Source organism: Crocodylus siamensis, chromosome 4 (assembly GCF_052110815.1).
Source record: "Crocodylus siamensis isolate JL-2025a chromosome 4, ASM5211081v1, whole genome shotgun sequence".
NCBI classification, from domain to species: Eukaryota; Metazoa; Chordata; order Crocodylia; family Crocodylidae; genus Crocodylus; species Crocodylus siamensis.
The window spans coordinates 89,708,285-89,727,471 of record NC_143398.1 but is presented as its reverse complement, the minus strand read 5'-3'; the positions used below and the strand labels follow the sequence as shown (position 1 = coordinate 89,727,471).

The following is a 19,187-nucleotide window of genomic DNA, read 5'->3' as shown; positions in this document are numbered from 1 at the left end:
TTGACTTTTAAAGGCCTAAGTTCTGGATACTGTTAAGCAACCATCAGTCAATAATTAAGCTGATCAAATAAGTATAAACAGTCCTGATACTTATGTCCATTTTTAAAGCAGTTTAATGACACACTTCTAAAAAGATATATAAATCTTGCAGCTTTAAGGAAGCTGAGCAACTAAGGTTTGCTTTTGCAATAATATTTTTCATTTCCTAGTGCTGATTTGCAAATTTCAGGGTTTATGAAACCACTTTCTTTTCAGACCAGATTTTTGTATGTAAAAGCCAGTTCTGGGGTTTTATGAAGTAGTTAATGAGACTTGTAAATTTTATTTCTAGATCATCTTTATAGGAAAGCTGATTAGATGCATTTTCCACAAGTGAGTAAGGACTGCCATCTTTTCAAACAACATAGTTTTGGATACAGAATAGATAGTACAGAGTATTAGTAATAATAAGTTCCAGCATAGTTCATACTTAATTTAATACTTACGCATCTATACTCTAGTCAGACTATTCTGTATTTTGAGTTATCTTCCTTTCTGATTAAAATGAATATTATTCAAACTATAGCATTCTGTCCAATGAGTCTGGCATGTAGAAAACAGTACACAATACTGTGGTTTACGTTTCCAAATTAGTATTCTTGATATAACACAGAATACCTTCCACTTTCATATAATTAACATTTCTGCATGCATTCTTCTTTGCTTCCATCACTCTTCTCTTTGGCAGGATGTGTTTATTGGCTGCACATCATTCATGAGATACACTTTCAGAAAGACAAAACCACGTTTTGGTTAGTGTCTCTGTGGGGTTATTTCAATGCAGACATGAGCCAAGGGATCCCCTTTCTCATGTTTATGAGACACGAATTCCTCCTGCAGCATGGAATATACACAAGAGTTGCTTAATTTAATAATAGAGCAGTTTCAAATGAGTAGAATATTTTTATTTACATACCACACTCACCTTTTCCCAAACACTAGTGTTGAAAATTGGAGAATGCATCTTAGATGAGGAGACTGAGCCTGATCAGTTTGGTTAAAAGAACTTTTTTTCCTCAGCCTGACTAAGGGTATTTATACTGCAAGCTTGCAAAGAAGAATTTTTCCAACTATTTGAGTTGGTTTAATAAAAAATATCAGATTTACCCAAAGAACCTTGTCTGCCTATGTCCTTAGACCAACATGGCTACAACCTGAATAGAAATGACAAATACACATACCATTAAGCCACACAAAGGCATTTCACTTGCACACTTGCAGGAGCCTTAGCTAAGGTATCACTGTGGTCAGCACAGTAGCTACAAACAAAACAAAACAAAACAAAACCCCATCCTTCCTCCTATCTGATAAAGTCACTTAACATTTATCAGTCTCACCACTGAGACTGGGTGTCCCTTTTTCAGTAGTTTTATAAAATAAAGTAACTTCCACCACTTTAATTACATGTATACAGGTATACAGAGATCAGGAAAACAGACCTTACGATGACAGGCTGAGCGCTATGGGACTTTTCAGCCTGGAAAAACGCAGGCTCAGGGGTGATCTGATGGCCACCTATAAGTTTATCGGGGTGACCACCGGGATCTGGGGGAACGTCTGTTCAGCAGAGCGCCCCAAGGGGTGACAAGGTCAAAGGGTCAGAAACTCCTGCAAGGTCGTTTCAGGCTGTACATAAGGAAGAATTTCTTTACTGTCCAAGCTCCCGAGGTCTGGAACAGCCTGGCATCGGATGTGGTTCAAGCACCTGCATTGAACACCTTCAAGAGCAAATTGGATGCTTATCTCGCTGGGATCCTATGACCCCAGCTGACTTCCTGCCCTTTGGGTGGGGGGCTGGACTCGATGATCTTCCAAGGTCCCTTCCAGCCCTAATGTCTATGAAATCTATGTATACAGTGTCTGTTGGAGCCACTTCTCTGCTAATCTGTGCCCAGATTAAGGAGTGATTGCTGTAAACTAGCTGTTGTAGGTCCTTTGGGTGGGGGTCCTTTATATCTTGATGTTTTTATGCATAATTTTATAATGAATTGCTTTACATTAGCAAATCATAGCATGCTTCCATTGGCCTCCTTTGCCATTACAGAACCAATTTCTGTGCCCTGGAGATGGATTGGAAATGCAGAATTTCTGTCAACATGGCCAAGGAGCTGTTGGGCCCCAGAGTTTGCAAGGAGTTCCACAGTCGCAGGCCAGATTAAGAAAATTCTTTCCCTTGTACAGACAAGGCTCACTTTGAAAGCTGACAATTTCTTTGTTCTAGTATGTGGTTGCTAGGCTGAATTTCTTGGATTTGAAGAGGGGGATTGGTACCATAAACTTGACTATTCAGTGGGTAGTCACTAGTCTAGTGCATAGATAGGATGGAGCATATGGTTTCTGCTGCTGAACTGTTGAACTGATACATCTTTATCTAAGTGGAGCTTTTTTACATGGTAACTCCTTCACACCTAAATATTGCAACATTCAAACCCTGGAGGTCATGAATCCTCCAGTTTGGTGGCATGGATCAGTCTCCTGGCCATATGAAAGCATGCAAGTATGGTTTGTTTATTTTTTCTCTCTATTTGTATAGTGTCATGGAGATTTGAGAAGTTTAGAAGGTTACCCAGCCAATTAACTGTCTTCCTGATTTGGGAACAGATAGCCTTCATGGTGGGTGCTGTTTTCATAATGTAATTTCTGAAAAGCATTCATGCTCTCATCAGTTTAATTTCTGACTTGGTGGGGCTTAGCTTCAACCACACATGCTGACGTTATCTAGGATTTAAGTCTGTGGGGAGATTTATCTTGAGATGAATCTGGTATTGGATAGGCAGCCATTGTGGGGTGCAGATTAAGGTGTTCAGGTTGACCTGCCCTACCTAGGAAGCAGGTAGCTGTATGTAGAGCCAAGCATAGCTTTTGTGCAGCTGTTAGGTCAAGGCTGAGTACATTGCAATAGTCCAGATCAAGGGTGATGTAAGCATGGATCACTGTCAGTCTGCATATTGATGTTGTGTTTGGTTCTATTCACTCTATCTCAAAAGGATAGAAAAGAAATAGATGTCACAAGATAAACAACGAGAATGGTTAGTAGCATGCCTGCCTTGTGATGACAAATTGAAAAGAATGGGACCTGCAGTCCTGGAGAGGAAATGTGGGGGTCACAATGAGAATATACAAAAAATGCAAAAGGGAAGAAGGGAGATCAGGTGATTCTGTTCATCCTTTCCCATAATTGAAGAGCTAAATGGAGACTTTCACTGAAACAGAAAGGCAGCAAATTAAAAAAAAATACTAAAAAAAAAAAAAAGAAAAAAAAAAACTTTTCAAACAGTGTATCATTAGTCTGTGAAACTAGCTGCCACAAAATAGCTCTGTGGCCAAAACTTGTTAGGATTGAAACAGCAGTGGCCTTTCTTTTTTCTTTTTTAATGACCAGCATGAATCCTTTATTCCTGTGGATTTATTATTTGCTTGTTTGCCTCTCCAAGCATTGTCCCTCTCCTCCATTCTCCATCTCCCCTCCTTCCTTCTCTTCCTTTTCCCTTCTACCTTTTGTATTCAAATTTCTTGCTCCTTCTTATACACTGCTTTATGCACGTCCTTTTACAACATCTGATGAAGTGAGATTCAGCCCATGAAATCTTGTGCTACACACACACCATGTGCTTTTGTGCATACACACACGTGTACACACATGTGCGCACACACACACTTTTGATTATTCTATACAGAGGTGCTCTGGTGTGGTGCCAGAGGACTGGAAAAGGGCCCATATGGTTCCCATTTTCAAAAAAGGGAGAAAAGAAGACCCAAGAAACTATAGGCCAGTTAGTCTTACCTCAATCCTGGGTAAGCTTTTTGAGAGAATTATCCTGGCGCATGTCCGTGAGGGGCCAGCAGGGGAGATTATGCTTAGGGGCAACCAACACGGGTTCATTAGAAGCAGGTCCTGCCAGACCAACCTGGTGGCCTTCTATGACCAGGTCACCAAATCCTTAGATGCAGGGGTAGCAGTGGACGTAGTCTTTCTGGACTTTCGGAAGGCCACTGACACTGTCTCTCACCCTGTTCTCAGTAAAAAACTAGGTGATTGTTGTGTCGACACCTACACAGTCAAATGGGTCGCTTACTGGCTAGAGGGCCGCACCCAGAGAGTGGTGGTGGATGGGTTATTTTCAACCTGGGGGGATGTGGGCAGTGGGGTCCCCCAGGGCTCGGTCCTTGGGCCCGCACTGTTCAACATCTTCATCAGTGACTTGGATGAGGGGGTGAAAAGCACCCTGTTCAAATTTGCAGATGACACTAAGATGTGGGCGGATGTGGGCACGCTAGAAAGGAGGAATAGGCTACAATTGGACCTAGACAGGTTACAGGGGTGGGCGGATGAGAATAGGATGGGATTCAACACTGACAAGTGCAAGGTGCTGCACCTGGGGAGGAAAAACCAGCAGCATACCTACAGGCTGGGGAACTCCCTTCTCATCAGTGCAGAGGCAAAAAAGGATCTTGGAGTCACTATTGATGCCAAGATGAACATGGGCCGGCAGTGTGGGGATGCAGTCAGGAAGACCAACCGCACCTTGTCATGCATCCACAGATGCATCTCAAGCAGGTCCAAGGAGGTGCTCCTCCCCCTCTATGCAGCACAGGTCAGGCCGCAGCTGGAGTACTGCATCCAGTTCTGGGCGCCGCACTTCAAGAGGGATGTGGACAACATAGAGAGGGCCCAGAGGAGGGCCATTCGCATGATCAGGGGGCAGCAGGGCAGGCCCTACGAGGAGAGGCTACGGGACCTGAACCTGTTCAGCCCCCACAAGAGAAGGCTGAAGGGGAATCTAGTGGCCTGTTACAAACTAGTCAGAGGGGACCAGCAGGCACTGGGGGAGTCCCTGTTCCCCCGAGCACCGCCAGGAGTGTCTAGAAATAATGGTCACAAGATGGCAGAGGGTAAATTCAGATTAGACATCAGGAAGCACTACTTCACAGTTAGGGCAGCTAGGATCTGGAACCAACTTCCAACTGAAGTGGTGCTGGCTCCTACCCTGGGGGTCTTTAAGACAAGGCTGGATGAACACCTCGCCGGAGTTGTTTGACCCCAGTACTCTTTCCTGCCATGGCAGGGGATCGGACTTGATGATCTGCTCAGGTCCCTTCTGACCCTACCAACTACGAAACACTTCTACCCTAACTTCTATAGTAAAAATACCCACAGGTACAGTACTAAGGATTAAAATGGTGGTGTTTAGAAAGGAAATTATGTTCCATGCTTCAATATATTAGTTAGCTTCTAGGCATTGGAAAACTTCTTTATAGGTTGGTTATTCCTCAGAAGTGACTAATACTGACCACCATTAAAAACAGGATGTGTGTTATCAGCCTTCTCACTCTCTAGTATATCTTTTCTGAGGGAAAGCAGGATAAGAACATGAAATGCATTTGGACAAATGAGACATTTGCCAATGCAAATGAAACATAGTTTAAGATATGACCCAATTTTGGACAAAAAGGATTTTCAGATTGGATTTCAGACAAACAAGTTGCTGTTTTTCTCATTATGAGCTCATTGTAGCCAAGTGAATAATTCTATGATATAATTAACCTCTTTGTTTCCCAACTTAAAATTTAATAATCTTAATATTGAGTTTAATATCTTCTTTTTAAAAGGGAAGTGACTTATATCCAAAAAGAAAATGTTAAAGATCAGGAGGCAGTGAAAAAGGTAAACAAAGAAACAAACAAACCAGCATGAAGAAACTGAAGCGTCTCAGTATTTAAAATTCCTGTTGCTTTTCCTCCTTCCTTCTTTCTGTTCAGTCCTTCAGCCTTTCTTTAGACCTTTTCCTCAGTAACAGCTCTAGGTCAACTTTGCTATTGGGGCATACCTGATAACTTAAGGTATTAAATTAAGTATAAAGTACTCCACCACGGGGGAAACCCCCCCCCCCGCAGCATACTTATAGGCTTAGCAGTGTTACACTTGCTAGCACCATGGCTGAAAGAGACTTGGGGGTCATGATTGACCACAAGATAAACGTGAGCCACCAATGTGATGTTGCAGCTGGTAAGGCAAACAAAACTCTGGCTTGCATCCACAGATTCTTCTCAAGTAAGTGTCAGGATGTCATCCTCCCACTGTACTCAGCCTTGGTGAGGCTGCAGCTGGAGTACTGCATCCAATTCTGGGCTTCACAATTCAAGAAGGATGTCAAGAAGCATGAGAGAGTCCAGAGCAGAGCCACGCGCATGATCAGGGGGCAAAACAATAGGCCTTATGAAGAGAGGCTGAGAGCCATAGGACTCTTCAGCCTGAAAAAGTGCAGGCTCAGGGGGGACCTGGTGGCTGCTTATAAGTATATAAGGGGTGTGCATCAGGATCTGGGAGAACACCTGTTCACCAGAGCGCCCCAAGGAAACCCAAGGACCAATGGTCATAAACTCCTCCAAGACCGTTTTAGGCTAGACATAAGAAAAAATTTCTTTACTGTCTGAACCCTCAAGACCTGGAATAGACTCCCCCCAGGTGCAGGCACCTACTCTGGACTCATTCAAGAAACATTCGGATGCTTATCTTGCTGAGATCCTTTGACCCTAGCTGACTTCCTGCCCCTGGTGCAGGGGACTGGACTTGATGATCTTTGAGGTCCCTTCCAGTCCTAATGTCTATGAAATCTATGAAAGGTAAATGCCCTATAACTTAAGATATTTTTAAATGCTCTTCAGTTCTCTCCTTGTTGTGGTTACACAATAAAGTTAATTGCAGTGGGCAACCAGTGCATGAGCCCTGAGTGCCAAGTTTAAGGGGACCTTGGCAAGAAGAGTCAGAGTGATAAATGGGGGTAGAGATCAGAGCAGCACTAGAGGAGGTATCAGGAATTGGAGTGACATTCAGAAAGGGTTCAGAGTCACCCACAGTACTACTGGGCTTTGCATTCAGGGCACAAATCCTATCAGTTTTGCCTCTGGTTACCACACTGTTCTACACTTGATGCTACTTCATAGCATTTGGCTATTCATATCTTCAGTATACAAACTTGGGCCATGGAGCATTAACCCTAAGAAAGATTTTTCATAAAAAAGATGGAAGGGCTAAACTGGGACTTTAACACCTGTCATTGGGCATAGGATTGTAGCCATGTTTTTAAAATTCTGAGATATGTTTTAATTTTTATGAGCTTGGCAGTACCCCAGCTGTTTTGCTACAAGGGTTTCTCTCCAGAACTGTCTTTTGCCTCAGAGCCCTGAAAGGGCTTGTTTGATTTCATATACATCCTTCAGCTTGACTCCCAGAAGCCATTTTCAGCAGATACTCCAATCCAGTGGCCAAGCAGAATCCATGGGAGTCCTGGACAAGAGGTTGGGGTTCTGCTCCAGCTGTTGCAATGCCTCTGCTTGGCTGTCACAGAGACTAGAAACAGCACTCAAACTCTGAAGGGGTGAGATGTGTAGGTCAGCCTATTTGGAGCCCTAAATTTGTGCTTTGAGGAATTTAAAACCACTATCCACCAAATGAGGCATCATAGCTATGGAATAAGGCTCTTTATAATTAAATCTTTTCTTGACATCCATGCCCAGGTATCTTATTTATGGAGACAGGCATGGTTTTCCATCACCAGTAGGTAATGCTATGGTTGCTATTGCCTAATCACAGTGGCCCCTTCTTGGTCTCTTTGGGTATTCTCTCTCTTTAGCCTGAGACTGGCTTGTCTTTCAGAGTGGAATCAGATGATTCTCCCTCTCTCAGACTGAACCTTTGGGTTGAAGTCCTCCATGCAATGATTGCTTCATTTATTTCCGCACCCAGTTCTGTTCAGTAGTAACACTGGTAACCAGTGAGCACAGCCTGTATGTAGAAGAAATGTAGAAGAAATGTATTCTTAATTTATAACAAAAACATTTCAGAGGAAAAGTTTTCAAAAATAACAATGTGGTCAATGTGCATATGTGACCAAGCTAGTAATCTAAAAGTTTTATTAAAGGTGTTTTGGTAAGAATAAGCTTTCAAGCCTTCCCCCCCACCCCATCTGCCTCATACAGTCCATTCTCTTAATCCAAAAAAATATTCTTTCTCTCTTAGTTTCAGGAGAAAAGTCCTTTAAAAGCACTTAGCTCTTTTTGTCATGTTTCTCTCTCTTTGAGAGATGAGTCCCTCTTCAATTGCTTATAGCAATATTATCTGTTAATTCCCAGCCTTGGTAGAACAATACATGGAACTTGGAGATAGGATGTGAAATCCTAAAAAATGATAGCTTTTCCATTTCAAGTATGTCCTATGGCCTCCACTGTTTTCTTCCTTTTTGTTCTTTCGATAGTCCCCTTCCTATTTTTCCCTTCCCCTCCGCATTAGGCGAAGGCAATCCATGTGTATATATAAAAGCCAAATAACCCAATATACAATAATTTCCCCTTATTGAGAAGGTCAGATGCCATGTACATAAAACTATTATTAAAACAATTATCTTGGTTGAGAAACTGCATCCTGCAGCTGTGCAGAAGGTAGGACTGGATAACCTTTGAGGTTCCTTTCAGGGAAAGGATTACATGATTTTATTATTTCTTAGGATTCCTATGTTAACACATGGCAATTTCATGGTGGCTGATAGCTACTGCACCACAGGGAGCAGAGGGAATGCTTTTTAGAATCACCAAAACAGTTTTAGAAATCTTATTTGTGGGGCATTTGGAATATTTCAAATCCAAAGAGCCGAGTCTATTTCCTTTTTGTCATTTTGTTAGGAATTCACAGTGGCCTTCTTCTCACTGACCTCCCTTTCCTCAAAGAGAGCATCTAGTAGGCAACGTGTGCTCTAGGAAGTTCCATGATTATACATTTTGCAATCCTCACTGGAATTTTGCCCGAGTAAGGACTACAGAATATGGTCTACAATTTTTTACAGGGGATCTGCTATATTTTTCCTGACCTTTGCACTTAAATCCATTAGACTTAATGATTAAAACTATGTTGTTAAGTATGTGCTGAATTGGACTCCAAAGTTTAGAAATTTTGGCCATATATTTAAAAGCTACCTAAGAATATCCTTGCATATGTTTATACTAATACTTAATTAATAATTAATATTTAATTCATAATAATTAAACAACTATTTATTAAATAAAAAGAAAAAGATTCATTTACTGGAATACTACAACATTTCACAATAGTTATAGCTCTCCAAATATTTACATAAATGAAGGATAACCCTTATTGACCTCATTCACTACCAAGCTGTCTAACATCAAAATGTCAGAGAGGAAAATGTGAAAGAGTTAAATATATATTTACACTGAGGATTCTGCCAGAACCATTTATCAGTTACTAACATTTTTAGTTGAAAGCAATTATTCCTCCAGTAGCTGGTAAACTTGTAACCTTAAAAAAATAAATTTAGCATATAATGCGAGAAAATTAATACAAAATTAAAATAAATGTGGTATAGTATAGGCCTGTGCAAAGCAGCTAGTATTTGCTTCAGATTCGGCCAATTCGGGGGAGAGTGATTTGATTCGATGATACGAATCACTGTCCCAAATTGATCTGGCTGAATCTGATTTGGACATTCAGCTTCTACTGAATCTCCATATTACCCAGGTCCATGCCCTGCCTGCTCTCCCAGCCCCAGAAATGGCTGCCCCACCCACCCCAGCTCCTGGCACTTTGAAAAAAAACCATGTCCCAAATCACCGGGTGCTGCTGGGTGGGGGTAGGGAAATCCCCACCGCTCCATGTTGGGGCACCCCTCATGGGTGCCCTGCCCACTGCAGCTCTCAGGGGTTTTTTTTAAGAAAAAAAACCCAAGAAAAAACCCAGACTCACTGTTCCTGCCAGGTAGGGGGCAATCCCTGCTGCCCCCCCACTGACCCACATAATGCGGGGGGCTCTGCATCAGCCCCCGAATTCCTGAGGCCACTGCAGGAGCGGTGACTCCTGGGGTTTTCCTTTTTTTTTTTTTCTTAAAGGGCCAGAGCTGGGGCAGGCAGAGCAGCCATGGCGGGGGGGGGGGGGTCAGGGGGCTCATGCAGAGTCCCCCTCACAGTGGGGGGCAGTGGGAGGCAGTGGGGATTGCCCCCGTTGCCTAGCAGCATTCAGTGAGGGGGGCTTTTTTTTTAAAGCACCAGGAGCTGGGGAGGCAGGGCAGCCATGGGGAGCTGGGGGAGTGGGTGGAGGTTGGGGGGGCTGGGGGAGCAGGCAGGGGATGGGAGCTGGCAGTAGCCCTCCCCCAGACTTCCCTCACCCACTGCTTAATTACCAGGTCTGAGTCTTGCTGCAGCTCCATGCTGCAGACACTGGCAACTGTCCGAATCATCAAAGCTCTCCAAATCTTCAGAAAAGATTCAGAGAGCTTTGAATCAATTTGGACCTTTTAATTGATTTGGATTCAGAGATTCGGCCATCAAATCAGGCCAAATCTCCTCCGAATCGAATCAGTACCCAAAGCTTCACACAGCCCTAGTACGGCATAAGAAGAAAGAACTATCCCGAAGTTAGGTACATATAGATAAATAACCTATAAGCCTTATCAAGCTGTAATTGACATCACTGGAAGCTGGTTCAGATCCTTGATGCTTCAGGAGATACACATTTAAACCCATATCTTGTCACAGATTTCACACATGCTTAGTGCTCTTCCTATGCTGAATTAGTTGCAAGATCAAGGCAACTAATATATCCTCTTGCTACAGAGCACTGGGTAATCATTAACTGCTTACTGTTAGGATGAAATTTCCCCCTTTGGACAAATTCTTCAAAAATAGATCATTCTACAGTTCCTCAACACTTTATCTGAATAATTTGGCATTGATCACTGTCAGAGAGGAAGAAAGGACTGCTGGAGTTATCCTGTCTAATTCATAATTCTAAGTGATCAAATTCACAGAATCATAGGAAAGTACAGCTGAAAAGGACCACATGATGAGGCCATCTAGTTCAATCCCCTGAAGGCCCTAATGAGATTCCCCCAGTTTTACAAAACCAGTACTCTTAGAAGTTAGAAATACAAACCTTATAATGAGCATGCAATATCAAATATTATGAAGATATTATATTTTAATTAGTTTATTTCACTGAATCATATTTTTATGAATCTTAAAGATGGAGCTTATTAGACTCTCCCCTTGACCCTCAAAAATGTGGGACAGAAAAATGATCAGAATGAAAAGGAATGCATGCCATAATAAAATGACTGAAACATTGCAACCCTGGTCTGCTTTTCCTACAGAAGCAGCCTTATCAATTAAGATTACTTGACTATCTTAGCTTGATAAAATTTATTGCAAGTTGGTGATAATTTTGGCTATCATTCATAAAATGTTTCCCGTCTTCATTAGAGTGGAGTATTACAATATGATATTTTGGGTCATGTTCTGTAGTCAACAAATGATAGTTCAGTAAAGTAGACTTGTATCTTAAGAATATTCTAAATAATAGGCATACTCACAGTAATAGATACAATGAGGTGTGCATACGCACAGTAACAGATGCAATATAAAATGGGATACAGTATGTGTACTATTCTAATGGCTAATGTTTTATCCTTAAGCATGTTTTGATCCCTGTCAATGGTGTAGTCTATGATTTTGAAAGCAGTAATGGAAGAGTTTCAGAAGAACCGGTTTGGGCAGGTACTCAAAAGTCTGCATTATCCATAAATCTTGGGACTGCAATATTGGGTGGATGTGCTCCTGGAGTGGAAGCAGCTCTCAATTAAGACTGAAAGAGTAAATCATTGGAATCCAAAAGTCACCGATTTGTCACTGTATGAGTTTTGTGCCAGTAAAACATCAATCCATGATGTTTCCACACAGTTGTGTATTGAAATCCAACTGGAACAAAGCAATTTTGGTAGGCAAATAGAAATATAATGGCTTAGGGGGTGCTTTTTCTGGAATGTAGTGCTAATGAAAGTGTGGTGGAGAGAAAAAACACTGTTCCAGATTAACTCTCAATCCTTCTCTTTTACCTTCAATTTTCCATTGTTTATACCATGAACTCTTTTAATGAAATGTTGTTCTTATGTCATTTGCTTCTTTCCTCCCCATGCCTAAGGCATAACTATTTCAAATCCTACATACCTAGCATAATAACAATTTTTGATAATCCTATGGAGATCAAAATTTCTATGGTACTTAAACTGTGCATTCACTGTAGCCATGCTGGGTAAGGCAAATCAGGTAATCAGAATAATTTCTCTATAGATGTATAGGGCTGGGATTATTTTAAGGTAGAAGAGGAAACTGACTGGAGGGTGTAAAGGAGGAAGGCATAAATTACAGCTGCATAACTGCCTCTGTCTTCAAAGAATATGGATTTTATAGAGCTATATTTTCTGTATACACTGGGTGTGTCTATCCAAGATGCTACTGCACAGTAGCAACAAGCTATTGTGCAGTAGATTGTTGCTACTGCACAGTAGGGTTGGTGGGCACTAACTATGATGTGATGCTACTGCGCAGTGGTAATGAGCTATAAGACACATTCCTCAAAACAGAAATGAAAACCGTTCCCATGAAGAGGAAAGGTAGCAGAAGGGCTGGCAAGCTCTCCTGGCTCATTGGGAATATTGTGGTCCTCTTGAAAAAAAAAAAAGAGGTGTACACACAGTGGAAGCTAGGGACAGTCCTCAAGGAGAACTATACAACAGTGGTCTGCACTTGCAGGGAAAGGATTAGGAAAGCTAAGGCAGCAACTGAGTTTAAGTTAGCCCAGTGAGTCAAGAACAACAAGAAGTCCTTCTTTAGGTACGTAGGAAGCAGAAGGAAAACAAATAGAAGCATGGGGCCGCTGCTCAACACCTCAGGACAGTTGGTAACAGACACTCAGGAAAAAACTGAGCTCCTGAATGCCCACTTTGCTTCGGCATTTCACCGGACTCCGGGGAAAGACAAACAAGATAAGGATTACAGGGGGCATGGTGGGAATGATAACCTTCCCACTGTGGGTGCTGAACTGGTACAAAACCAACTAGAAAAGCTAGACATTTATAAGTCAGCAGGACCAGATGGACTTCACCTGAGAGTGCTGATGGAGCTGGCTGAGGTCATTGTAGAACCCCTGGTAAAACTCTTTCAGAAATTGTGGCACACATGGGAAATCCTTGAGGATTGGAAGAGGGCCAACATTGTGCCCATCTTCAAGAAGGGGAAGAGGGAGGACCCAGGCAACTATAGGCCAATCAGCCTAACCTCCATCCCAGGGAAAATCCTGGAAAAACTCATTAAAGCATCTATGTGCAATACACTCATTAAGGGTAAGATTCTGAACAACAGCCAGCATGGCTTCATTGCGGGTAGGTCTTGTTTTACTAATCTCATCTCCTTCTATGAACAGGTCTCTTGCCACCTGGACATGGGAGAGAAAGTTGACATTATATACCTAGACTTCCAAAAGGCTTTTGATCTAGTATTCCACAGCATCCTTGTGGAAAAACTGGAAGATTGTGAGCTTAACTGCTCAACAGTTCAGTGGGTGGGAAACTGACTACATGGTAGGACCCAGAGAGTTCTCATGAATGGACCTGTGCCATCCTTGTGAGAGTGGCCGGTGGTGTCCCTCAGGGGTCCATGCTTGGTCCAGTGCTTTTTAACATCTTTATCAATGATTTGGATGTGGAGGTGAAAAGCTTGCTGGCCAAGTTTGCGGACGACATCAAGTTATGGGGGAGCATGGCCATACCAGAAGATAGGTTGCAGATACAGGCAGATCTAGACGGCCTGGAGAGTTGGGCAGACCGGAACTAGATGAAGTTCAACACTCAGAAGAGTAAAGTGCTCCATCACGGGGCAAAAAATCCTCAACATCCCTACAGGCTTGGTGGAGACAATTTGACTTGCATCCTGGCCGAAAGGGACCTAGGTGTGATGATTGACCGTTGCATGAACATGAGTTGGCAGTGCGATGCTGTGGCCAGCAGGGCAAACATGCTGGCATGCATTAACTGTTGAATCTCATACAAACTAAGGAAGTGATACTCCTACTGTACTCTGCACTGGTGAGACCACAGCTGAAGTACTGTGTCCAGTTCTGGGCGCCACACATTAACCAGGATGTGGAAAAACTTGAGAATGTCCAGAGAAGATCCACCTGTATGATCAGGGACTTGCAAGACAAGCCATATGAGGAGAGGCTTAGGGACTTGGGTCTCTGCAGCCTACAGAAGAGGAGGCTGAGAGGGGACTTGGTAGCGGCTTACTGCTAAATCAGGGGAGTACCTCAAGAACTCGGTGAACACCTGCTCACCAGGGCACCCCCGGGGAAGACCATGAATGATGGATAAAAACTCCTGGAAGGCCTCTTAAGGCTCAATTCCAGGAAAAACTCCTTCACAGTCGGGGTGTCCAGACTGTGGAATAAACTCCCTCCAGTGGTGGTGCTGTCACCTACCCTGGAAATCTTCAAGAGACGACTGGACAGTCACCTCACTGGGGACACCTGACCCTAGTTGTCTTTTCCTGCCTAGTGCAGTGGGGACTGGACCCAATGATGCACAAGGTCCCTTCCAGCCCCTTACAATCTATGAATCTATGAATCAATCTATAAGCATCTGAAAAAACCCATGCAGGGATGCTACTGTGCAGTATACCAGTTACTGTCCAGTCATTTAATACTTGCTAATGCAAGTAACACCAGTTACTGCGCAGTCGTTTAGTACTTGCACAACTTGCTTGAGTGACATGCATTTCCAAGTACTGTATTTTATGTATCTCCATATTTTACATTCAAATACCAAATTCCATGAGGTATCAGCATAGTTTGTCCTCTTAGAGGTGTACCTGGACCGTAATCTCAAAATTCTCAGGTGTACACTAAGCCATGTTTGAAGTTTAATTTAATAAAGATGGGGGTGAAATTCTAGCTCCACTGAAGTCTGAGTGAATTTTGCCACAGACTTCAGTGGGGCCAGGATTGAATCCCAACATCTATAAACAGCAAGGTGTTAGCCAGTTAAGCACAACAAACAGGATTATAAATAGACACAGGATCCTAACTAATTATTTTTCAAATTCATACATGGAAACTCTGTATTGGTAGGAGCTAATGTCATTGCTGTTCACACTACTGCTGAAATCTGGGCTCCTCCAGGAGATCTCTAGGGCATGTTTTTGGCATGCATGGTTTTGATCACCTAACTGTAATTGTATACCACTTTGTTCATGTGGTTGAAAATCTATTAATGCCTCTTTTTTGGTAACATACCATCACCCATTTATATTAACAGTTTCTCAAGGTCTTGACTGTGGTAGAGTAGAATTGCATTTAGGCACCTGAGCCTACTTATGCACTTTGGAAATGGAATAGAAACCTGGAATAGAAACTTCAGCATGACTGAAACATTTAATCTTGTTCTATTTTATACAAGACTTTGCAGTTTCAAAAAGAGATTGAAATCTCATTACTCCTTCATGGACTTCTGTTTACAAGGCCTTCCTTATTTCATAATAATCAACTTTTCTTGTTGTTGAAGACAAATGAAGAGAGAATTCTGTGCCTCACCTAATTTTTGAAATACAGTATTCATCACCTGAATGAGCTGGAGGTGTATTATCACTGTTAATGAACTGGGGACTATTAGCTATCTTGTAGTTATGTATCTATTTGTAATATTGTTTCCTGTTATTCACTGTGTGAAGTTTCTGAAATTACCACACACAAAACTATTTAAATGAAGATGTCCTATTTGTGAATAGATGGATTTGAAATCGCTTTCACCTCCAACATTTGGAAAAGCACCTCTTGTTTTATTATAGGTGACTGACTTGATTTCCTCTAAGTTTGTTTCTGTCTGATTTTCATTCGCACATCTAGCCACAATAAAATGTGAACACCTGGCTTGATTAACTAGTAATTCTACATGTAGTTGCTATGGGCAACAGTTTCTTTCTTTGATCCTAGAGATACTTGCTTTGCTTTCTCTGATAATGTTACAAAAATATTGATTGGTTGCTGAAGCACAACTTTGGCAAATTCATCTTAATTTATTATAGAGACAAGGAAAATATTTTAATGAAACAATTTTAAGTGAATGGGGCCCTTAAGTCCAGTTCCTTTGTTATTAGCTGGCTAAAGAACAGCTTCTGAGTATGTTACATGGTGCAGGGAACCTTTTTGTGATACTAAGGCTGCTAACTAGCTTTAAATTATAGCTGTTCTGCAATACCAGACATTTGGGTCCAATCCTGCAAGGTGATGGAATGGGGATAGGAGGTCAAAGATCTGCCCAAACCTACTGGGTCAGTGGGCTAGTTTGGTTAGAGTGCACCAGTATTGGGTCACTAGGCTAGTCTGGTTACTGAGCACAAATATTTGGAGCTAATGGCACACAAGGCACCTATAGGGCCATCATCTTGATCAGGTACCAATTTACAGCAGGATTAACTGGGAAGATGGCCTTAGCATCAGTCCAGAACAAGGCTCAAATTAACATCTCCTGTGCCGTCATAAGATGTTTTAACTTCTCTGCTGCTATATCTGGAATGAAGTGAGGGTTCATAGCGTGGAGACATAGCAGCTTGGAAGGTAGGAAAATATCCCTATTAAATAAACAAGGAAAAGCAAAAGGGGAAAACCATTGTAACTAAATTCAGGGCTTCCTTCCTTCTCCAGTAATATATGAGGCTCTGCCTTCTCTTCGCAATGTTTCAGCAGCAGGAAGCCTGCCTGTGAATATCTAGCTTTCAATGCCATTGTTTCATAAAGTAGGAGGTACCACGTGCATACACATGCAGACATTCCTTGACTCATCAGGGCAAATACTGACAGAAGGTGGGGGTGACGTGTAGCAGAAATAATTCACATGCCAGGGCTAACAACTTGTTGGGCCCTCTTTTATTGAATACCTGGAACCTGCAAACTATCTGATCTCTTCGTAGTCCTTAACAAATACATTTATCTTCATGAGACAGGAAAATATTATCCCAATTTTACAGATGGAAAACAGTAGACAGAAAATTTTAATCCTTTGCTCAAGGTCATTGAGGAAGTATATGGCAGATTTCGGACCTGGACTCAGATTTCTTCAGTTCTAATGCACTGTCTTAGTCTCCTTAAAGTGCAGTAATATGTGACCTGTTCTTTTTTGCTCTTTTTGAGAAATATGCAGATAACTCAGAAGTATCATTGGGAAGTTGCATGGACCTTGTGGAATTCCAGTCTCCAACTGAACATGCTGAGGACTCCTCAAATGGAAGGCTAGGAGGTACAGCTTCATATCTATGTATAGCAGAACTACACAATGGTCGTTCTTCACAAAGTGCATTTTTACAACTGCTTGAACTGTATTAGTTCAGAAAATGATTGCCATCCCTCTCCCTCCCCCTGCTTTCCTTGCAGTGCCTAGTAATTATTTAAGTCTCTGCTCTGACATTCTGGGGTTCACAAAGTTTTAATACTTGAAATCTATGTTTAGATAGTTGGCTTTGCAAAGAAAGAATTGTTAATGAGTAATCCTTGTCCATTGGGGCATTGAGCCAAGGAAGAGATGAGCCCAAGCCTGGAATCTGCCTGTTATCACTATAGGCTTCTGCTAAACCTAAAAACGCAAAACAAAAATGTGCCTGTTTAAAAATCATTAGGATTTTGAACCAAGCACAGAAGCTTCTATGCACTTTCATTTACAGGACTGTGGAAACGAGGAGTAGGTAAGTAGGAATGAGTGGCTCAGTGGCTGATATATTTCCCCTTTGAGGAAATATATTACATTTAGCCAAGTAATGCAAAAATATATTTCTTGTGTATGGGAAGTTGGTAACAGGGCTCTCGAGGTGCTTAAGCTTCTAAATAGTACTTGTGCAAGCAGGAAAATTATTAGCACTATTAAGCAAGATAATCTTACATATGTACGTTATGTGACCACAAGAATCTCCTTTGGGAAAAACTTAAATTGGTTTAAAAAAAAGTGGCCACAGAGTTTGGGTATATTGTTAAAAAGCTGTCTTCTGTGTTTGCAATGTATATTGGCAAATATGGCATAATCTTAACAGAAGGCTGCTCCTATAGCAATTCTACCTGGTTTGTTATGCAGATCAACTTTATAGCAGCACTGTTTTTTGTTTGTTTGTTTTTACTGGTTAGGATCTGGAACATCTAACATGCGATTATATGGAGGGAAGAGGATTGTTCTAAGGGAAAAAACACCTTTGGTTTAAAAAATATTAACTGTTTTGTTTTTCTGTGGGTTTCAGATATAGAGGGTAGTATGCCAAATTAAATCTCCTTTAAAATTCAGAGCTTTGGCTCTTATTTTAACTAATTCAAATAGGTGATGTAGGGCATCACAAAGGAAGCGTTTACTTCTTAATTCTATGTCCCGCTTTTAGGAAAATGTTTGTCTATCCTGAATTGTGCTGCTGGATATCCACATTAAAAAAGCAAAGGTGGTACATATCTGACCATGATCTGTTGTTGTTTGTATTAGAATGGCATTCTAGATGCCCCAAAGAAGATTAGGGCCTGGCTGTGTTATGTGTGTATCAACACTCCCTGCACCAAAGACTAAGTCTACCTAGGAGAGACAGATAAATGGTATGAGGGGAAAAGGAGACATAAAGAAGTGAAATGACTTGCTCTAAGTCGTTCAGTGTTACAGTCAGGGCTACAACCTCAGTTCCTTGAGTCAAATGCCTATGCCGTGGGCTACGGTCCCTTGTCTCTCTTCTGTTAATGGTTCATTTAATTTTCCCCTCAAAATGACCTTTAAAATTTTTCTATATTTTGTGTGTAGAAAATGATCTCTTTACTCATTTGATTTTTAAATGAAATGATTACAAAATTCTAAATGTAATAATCCTGTGCCTGCCCACAATGCTGTGCAATTCAGATGTCTTTAGAGAGAGAGGGGTAGCTGTGTTAGTCTGAGGTCAGGCTGAAAGCAAAGAAGGGGTAGAGACTTAGTGGTTCAGAAAGGCCGAAGGTCTCACTGGTGACAGTCTACTTAATCAGATCTGACAAAGTAGGCCATTGCCTACAAAACCATATGTTTTTTTCTGAACCAGTTAGTCTCTAAGGTGCCATCCTTGCTCTGCCTTCTCTAAACTGTGGTGACAAGATCTGGCGATCCTACAATTTCCTTAATGTTTTTCAAATATTTTTAAAAAACCATTAAAACTGTAATTAAACACTGTATTAAACACTGAAAAAACACGTAAGAGGCAGATAAAAACCCCACTGAACTTCATAGGACTCTTCCCGGTGATTTCAATGGTGTGGGGATCAG

At 41.7% G+C, this 19,187-nt stretch overlaps 1 protein-coding gene and 1 long non-coding RNA gene across 3 annotated transcripts in view; one reads left to right on the top strand and one right to left on the bottom strand.

The window, feature by feature from the left end:
* The window catches only part of LOC149866045 (uncharacterized), a 96,537-nt gene continuing 77,350 nt past the window's right edge, over positions 1-19,187 (bottom strand). Inside the window, exon 3 of the long non-coding RNA XR_016441824.1 lies at positions 1-873. This is a non-coding gene — a long non-coding RNA (uncharacterized LOC149866045). The remainder of the gene's footprint in view (positions 874-19,187) is intronic.
* NR1H4 (nuclear receptor subfamily 1 group H member 4) overlaps positions 17,486-19,187 on the top strand; it is a 76,843-nt gene continuing 75,141 nt past the window's right edge. For both annotated transcript variants that reach the window (XM_090042837.1, XM_090042836.1), the window contains exon 1: positions 17,486-17,613. The gene's annotated coding sequence lies outside the window, so the exon portion shown is untranslated. The remainder of the gene's footprint in view (positions 17,614-19,187) is intronic.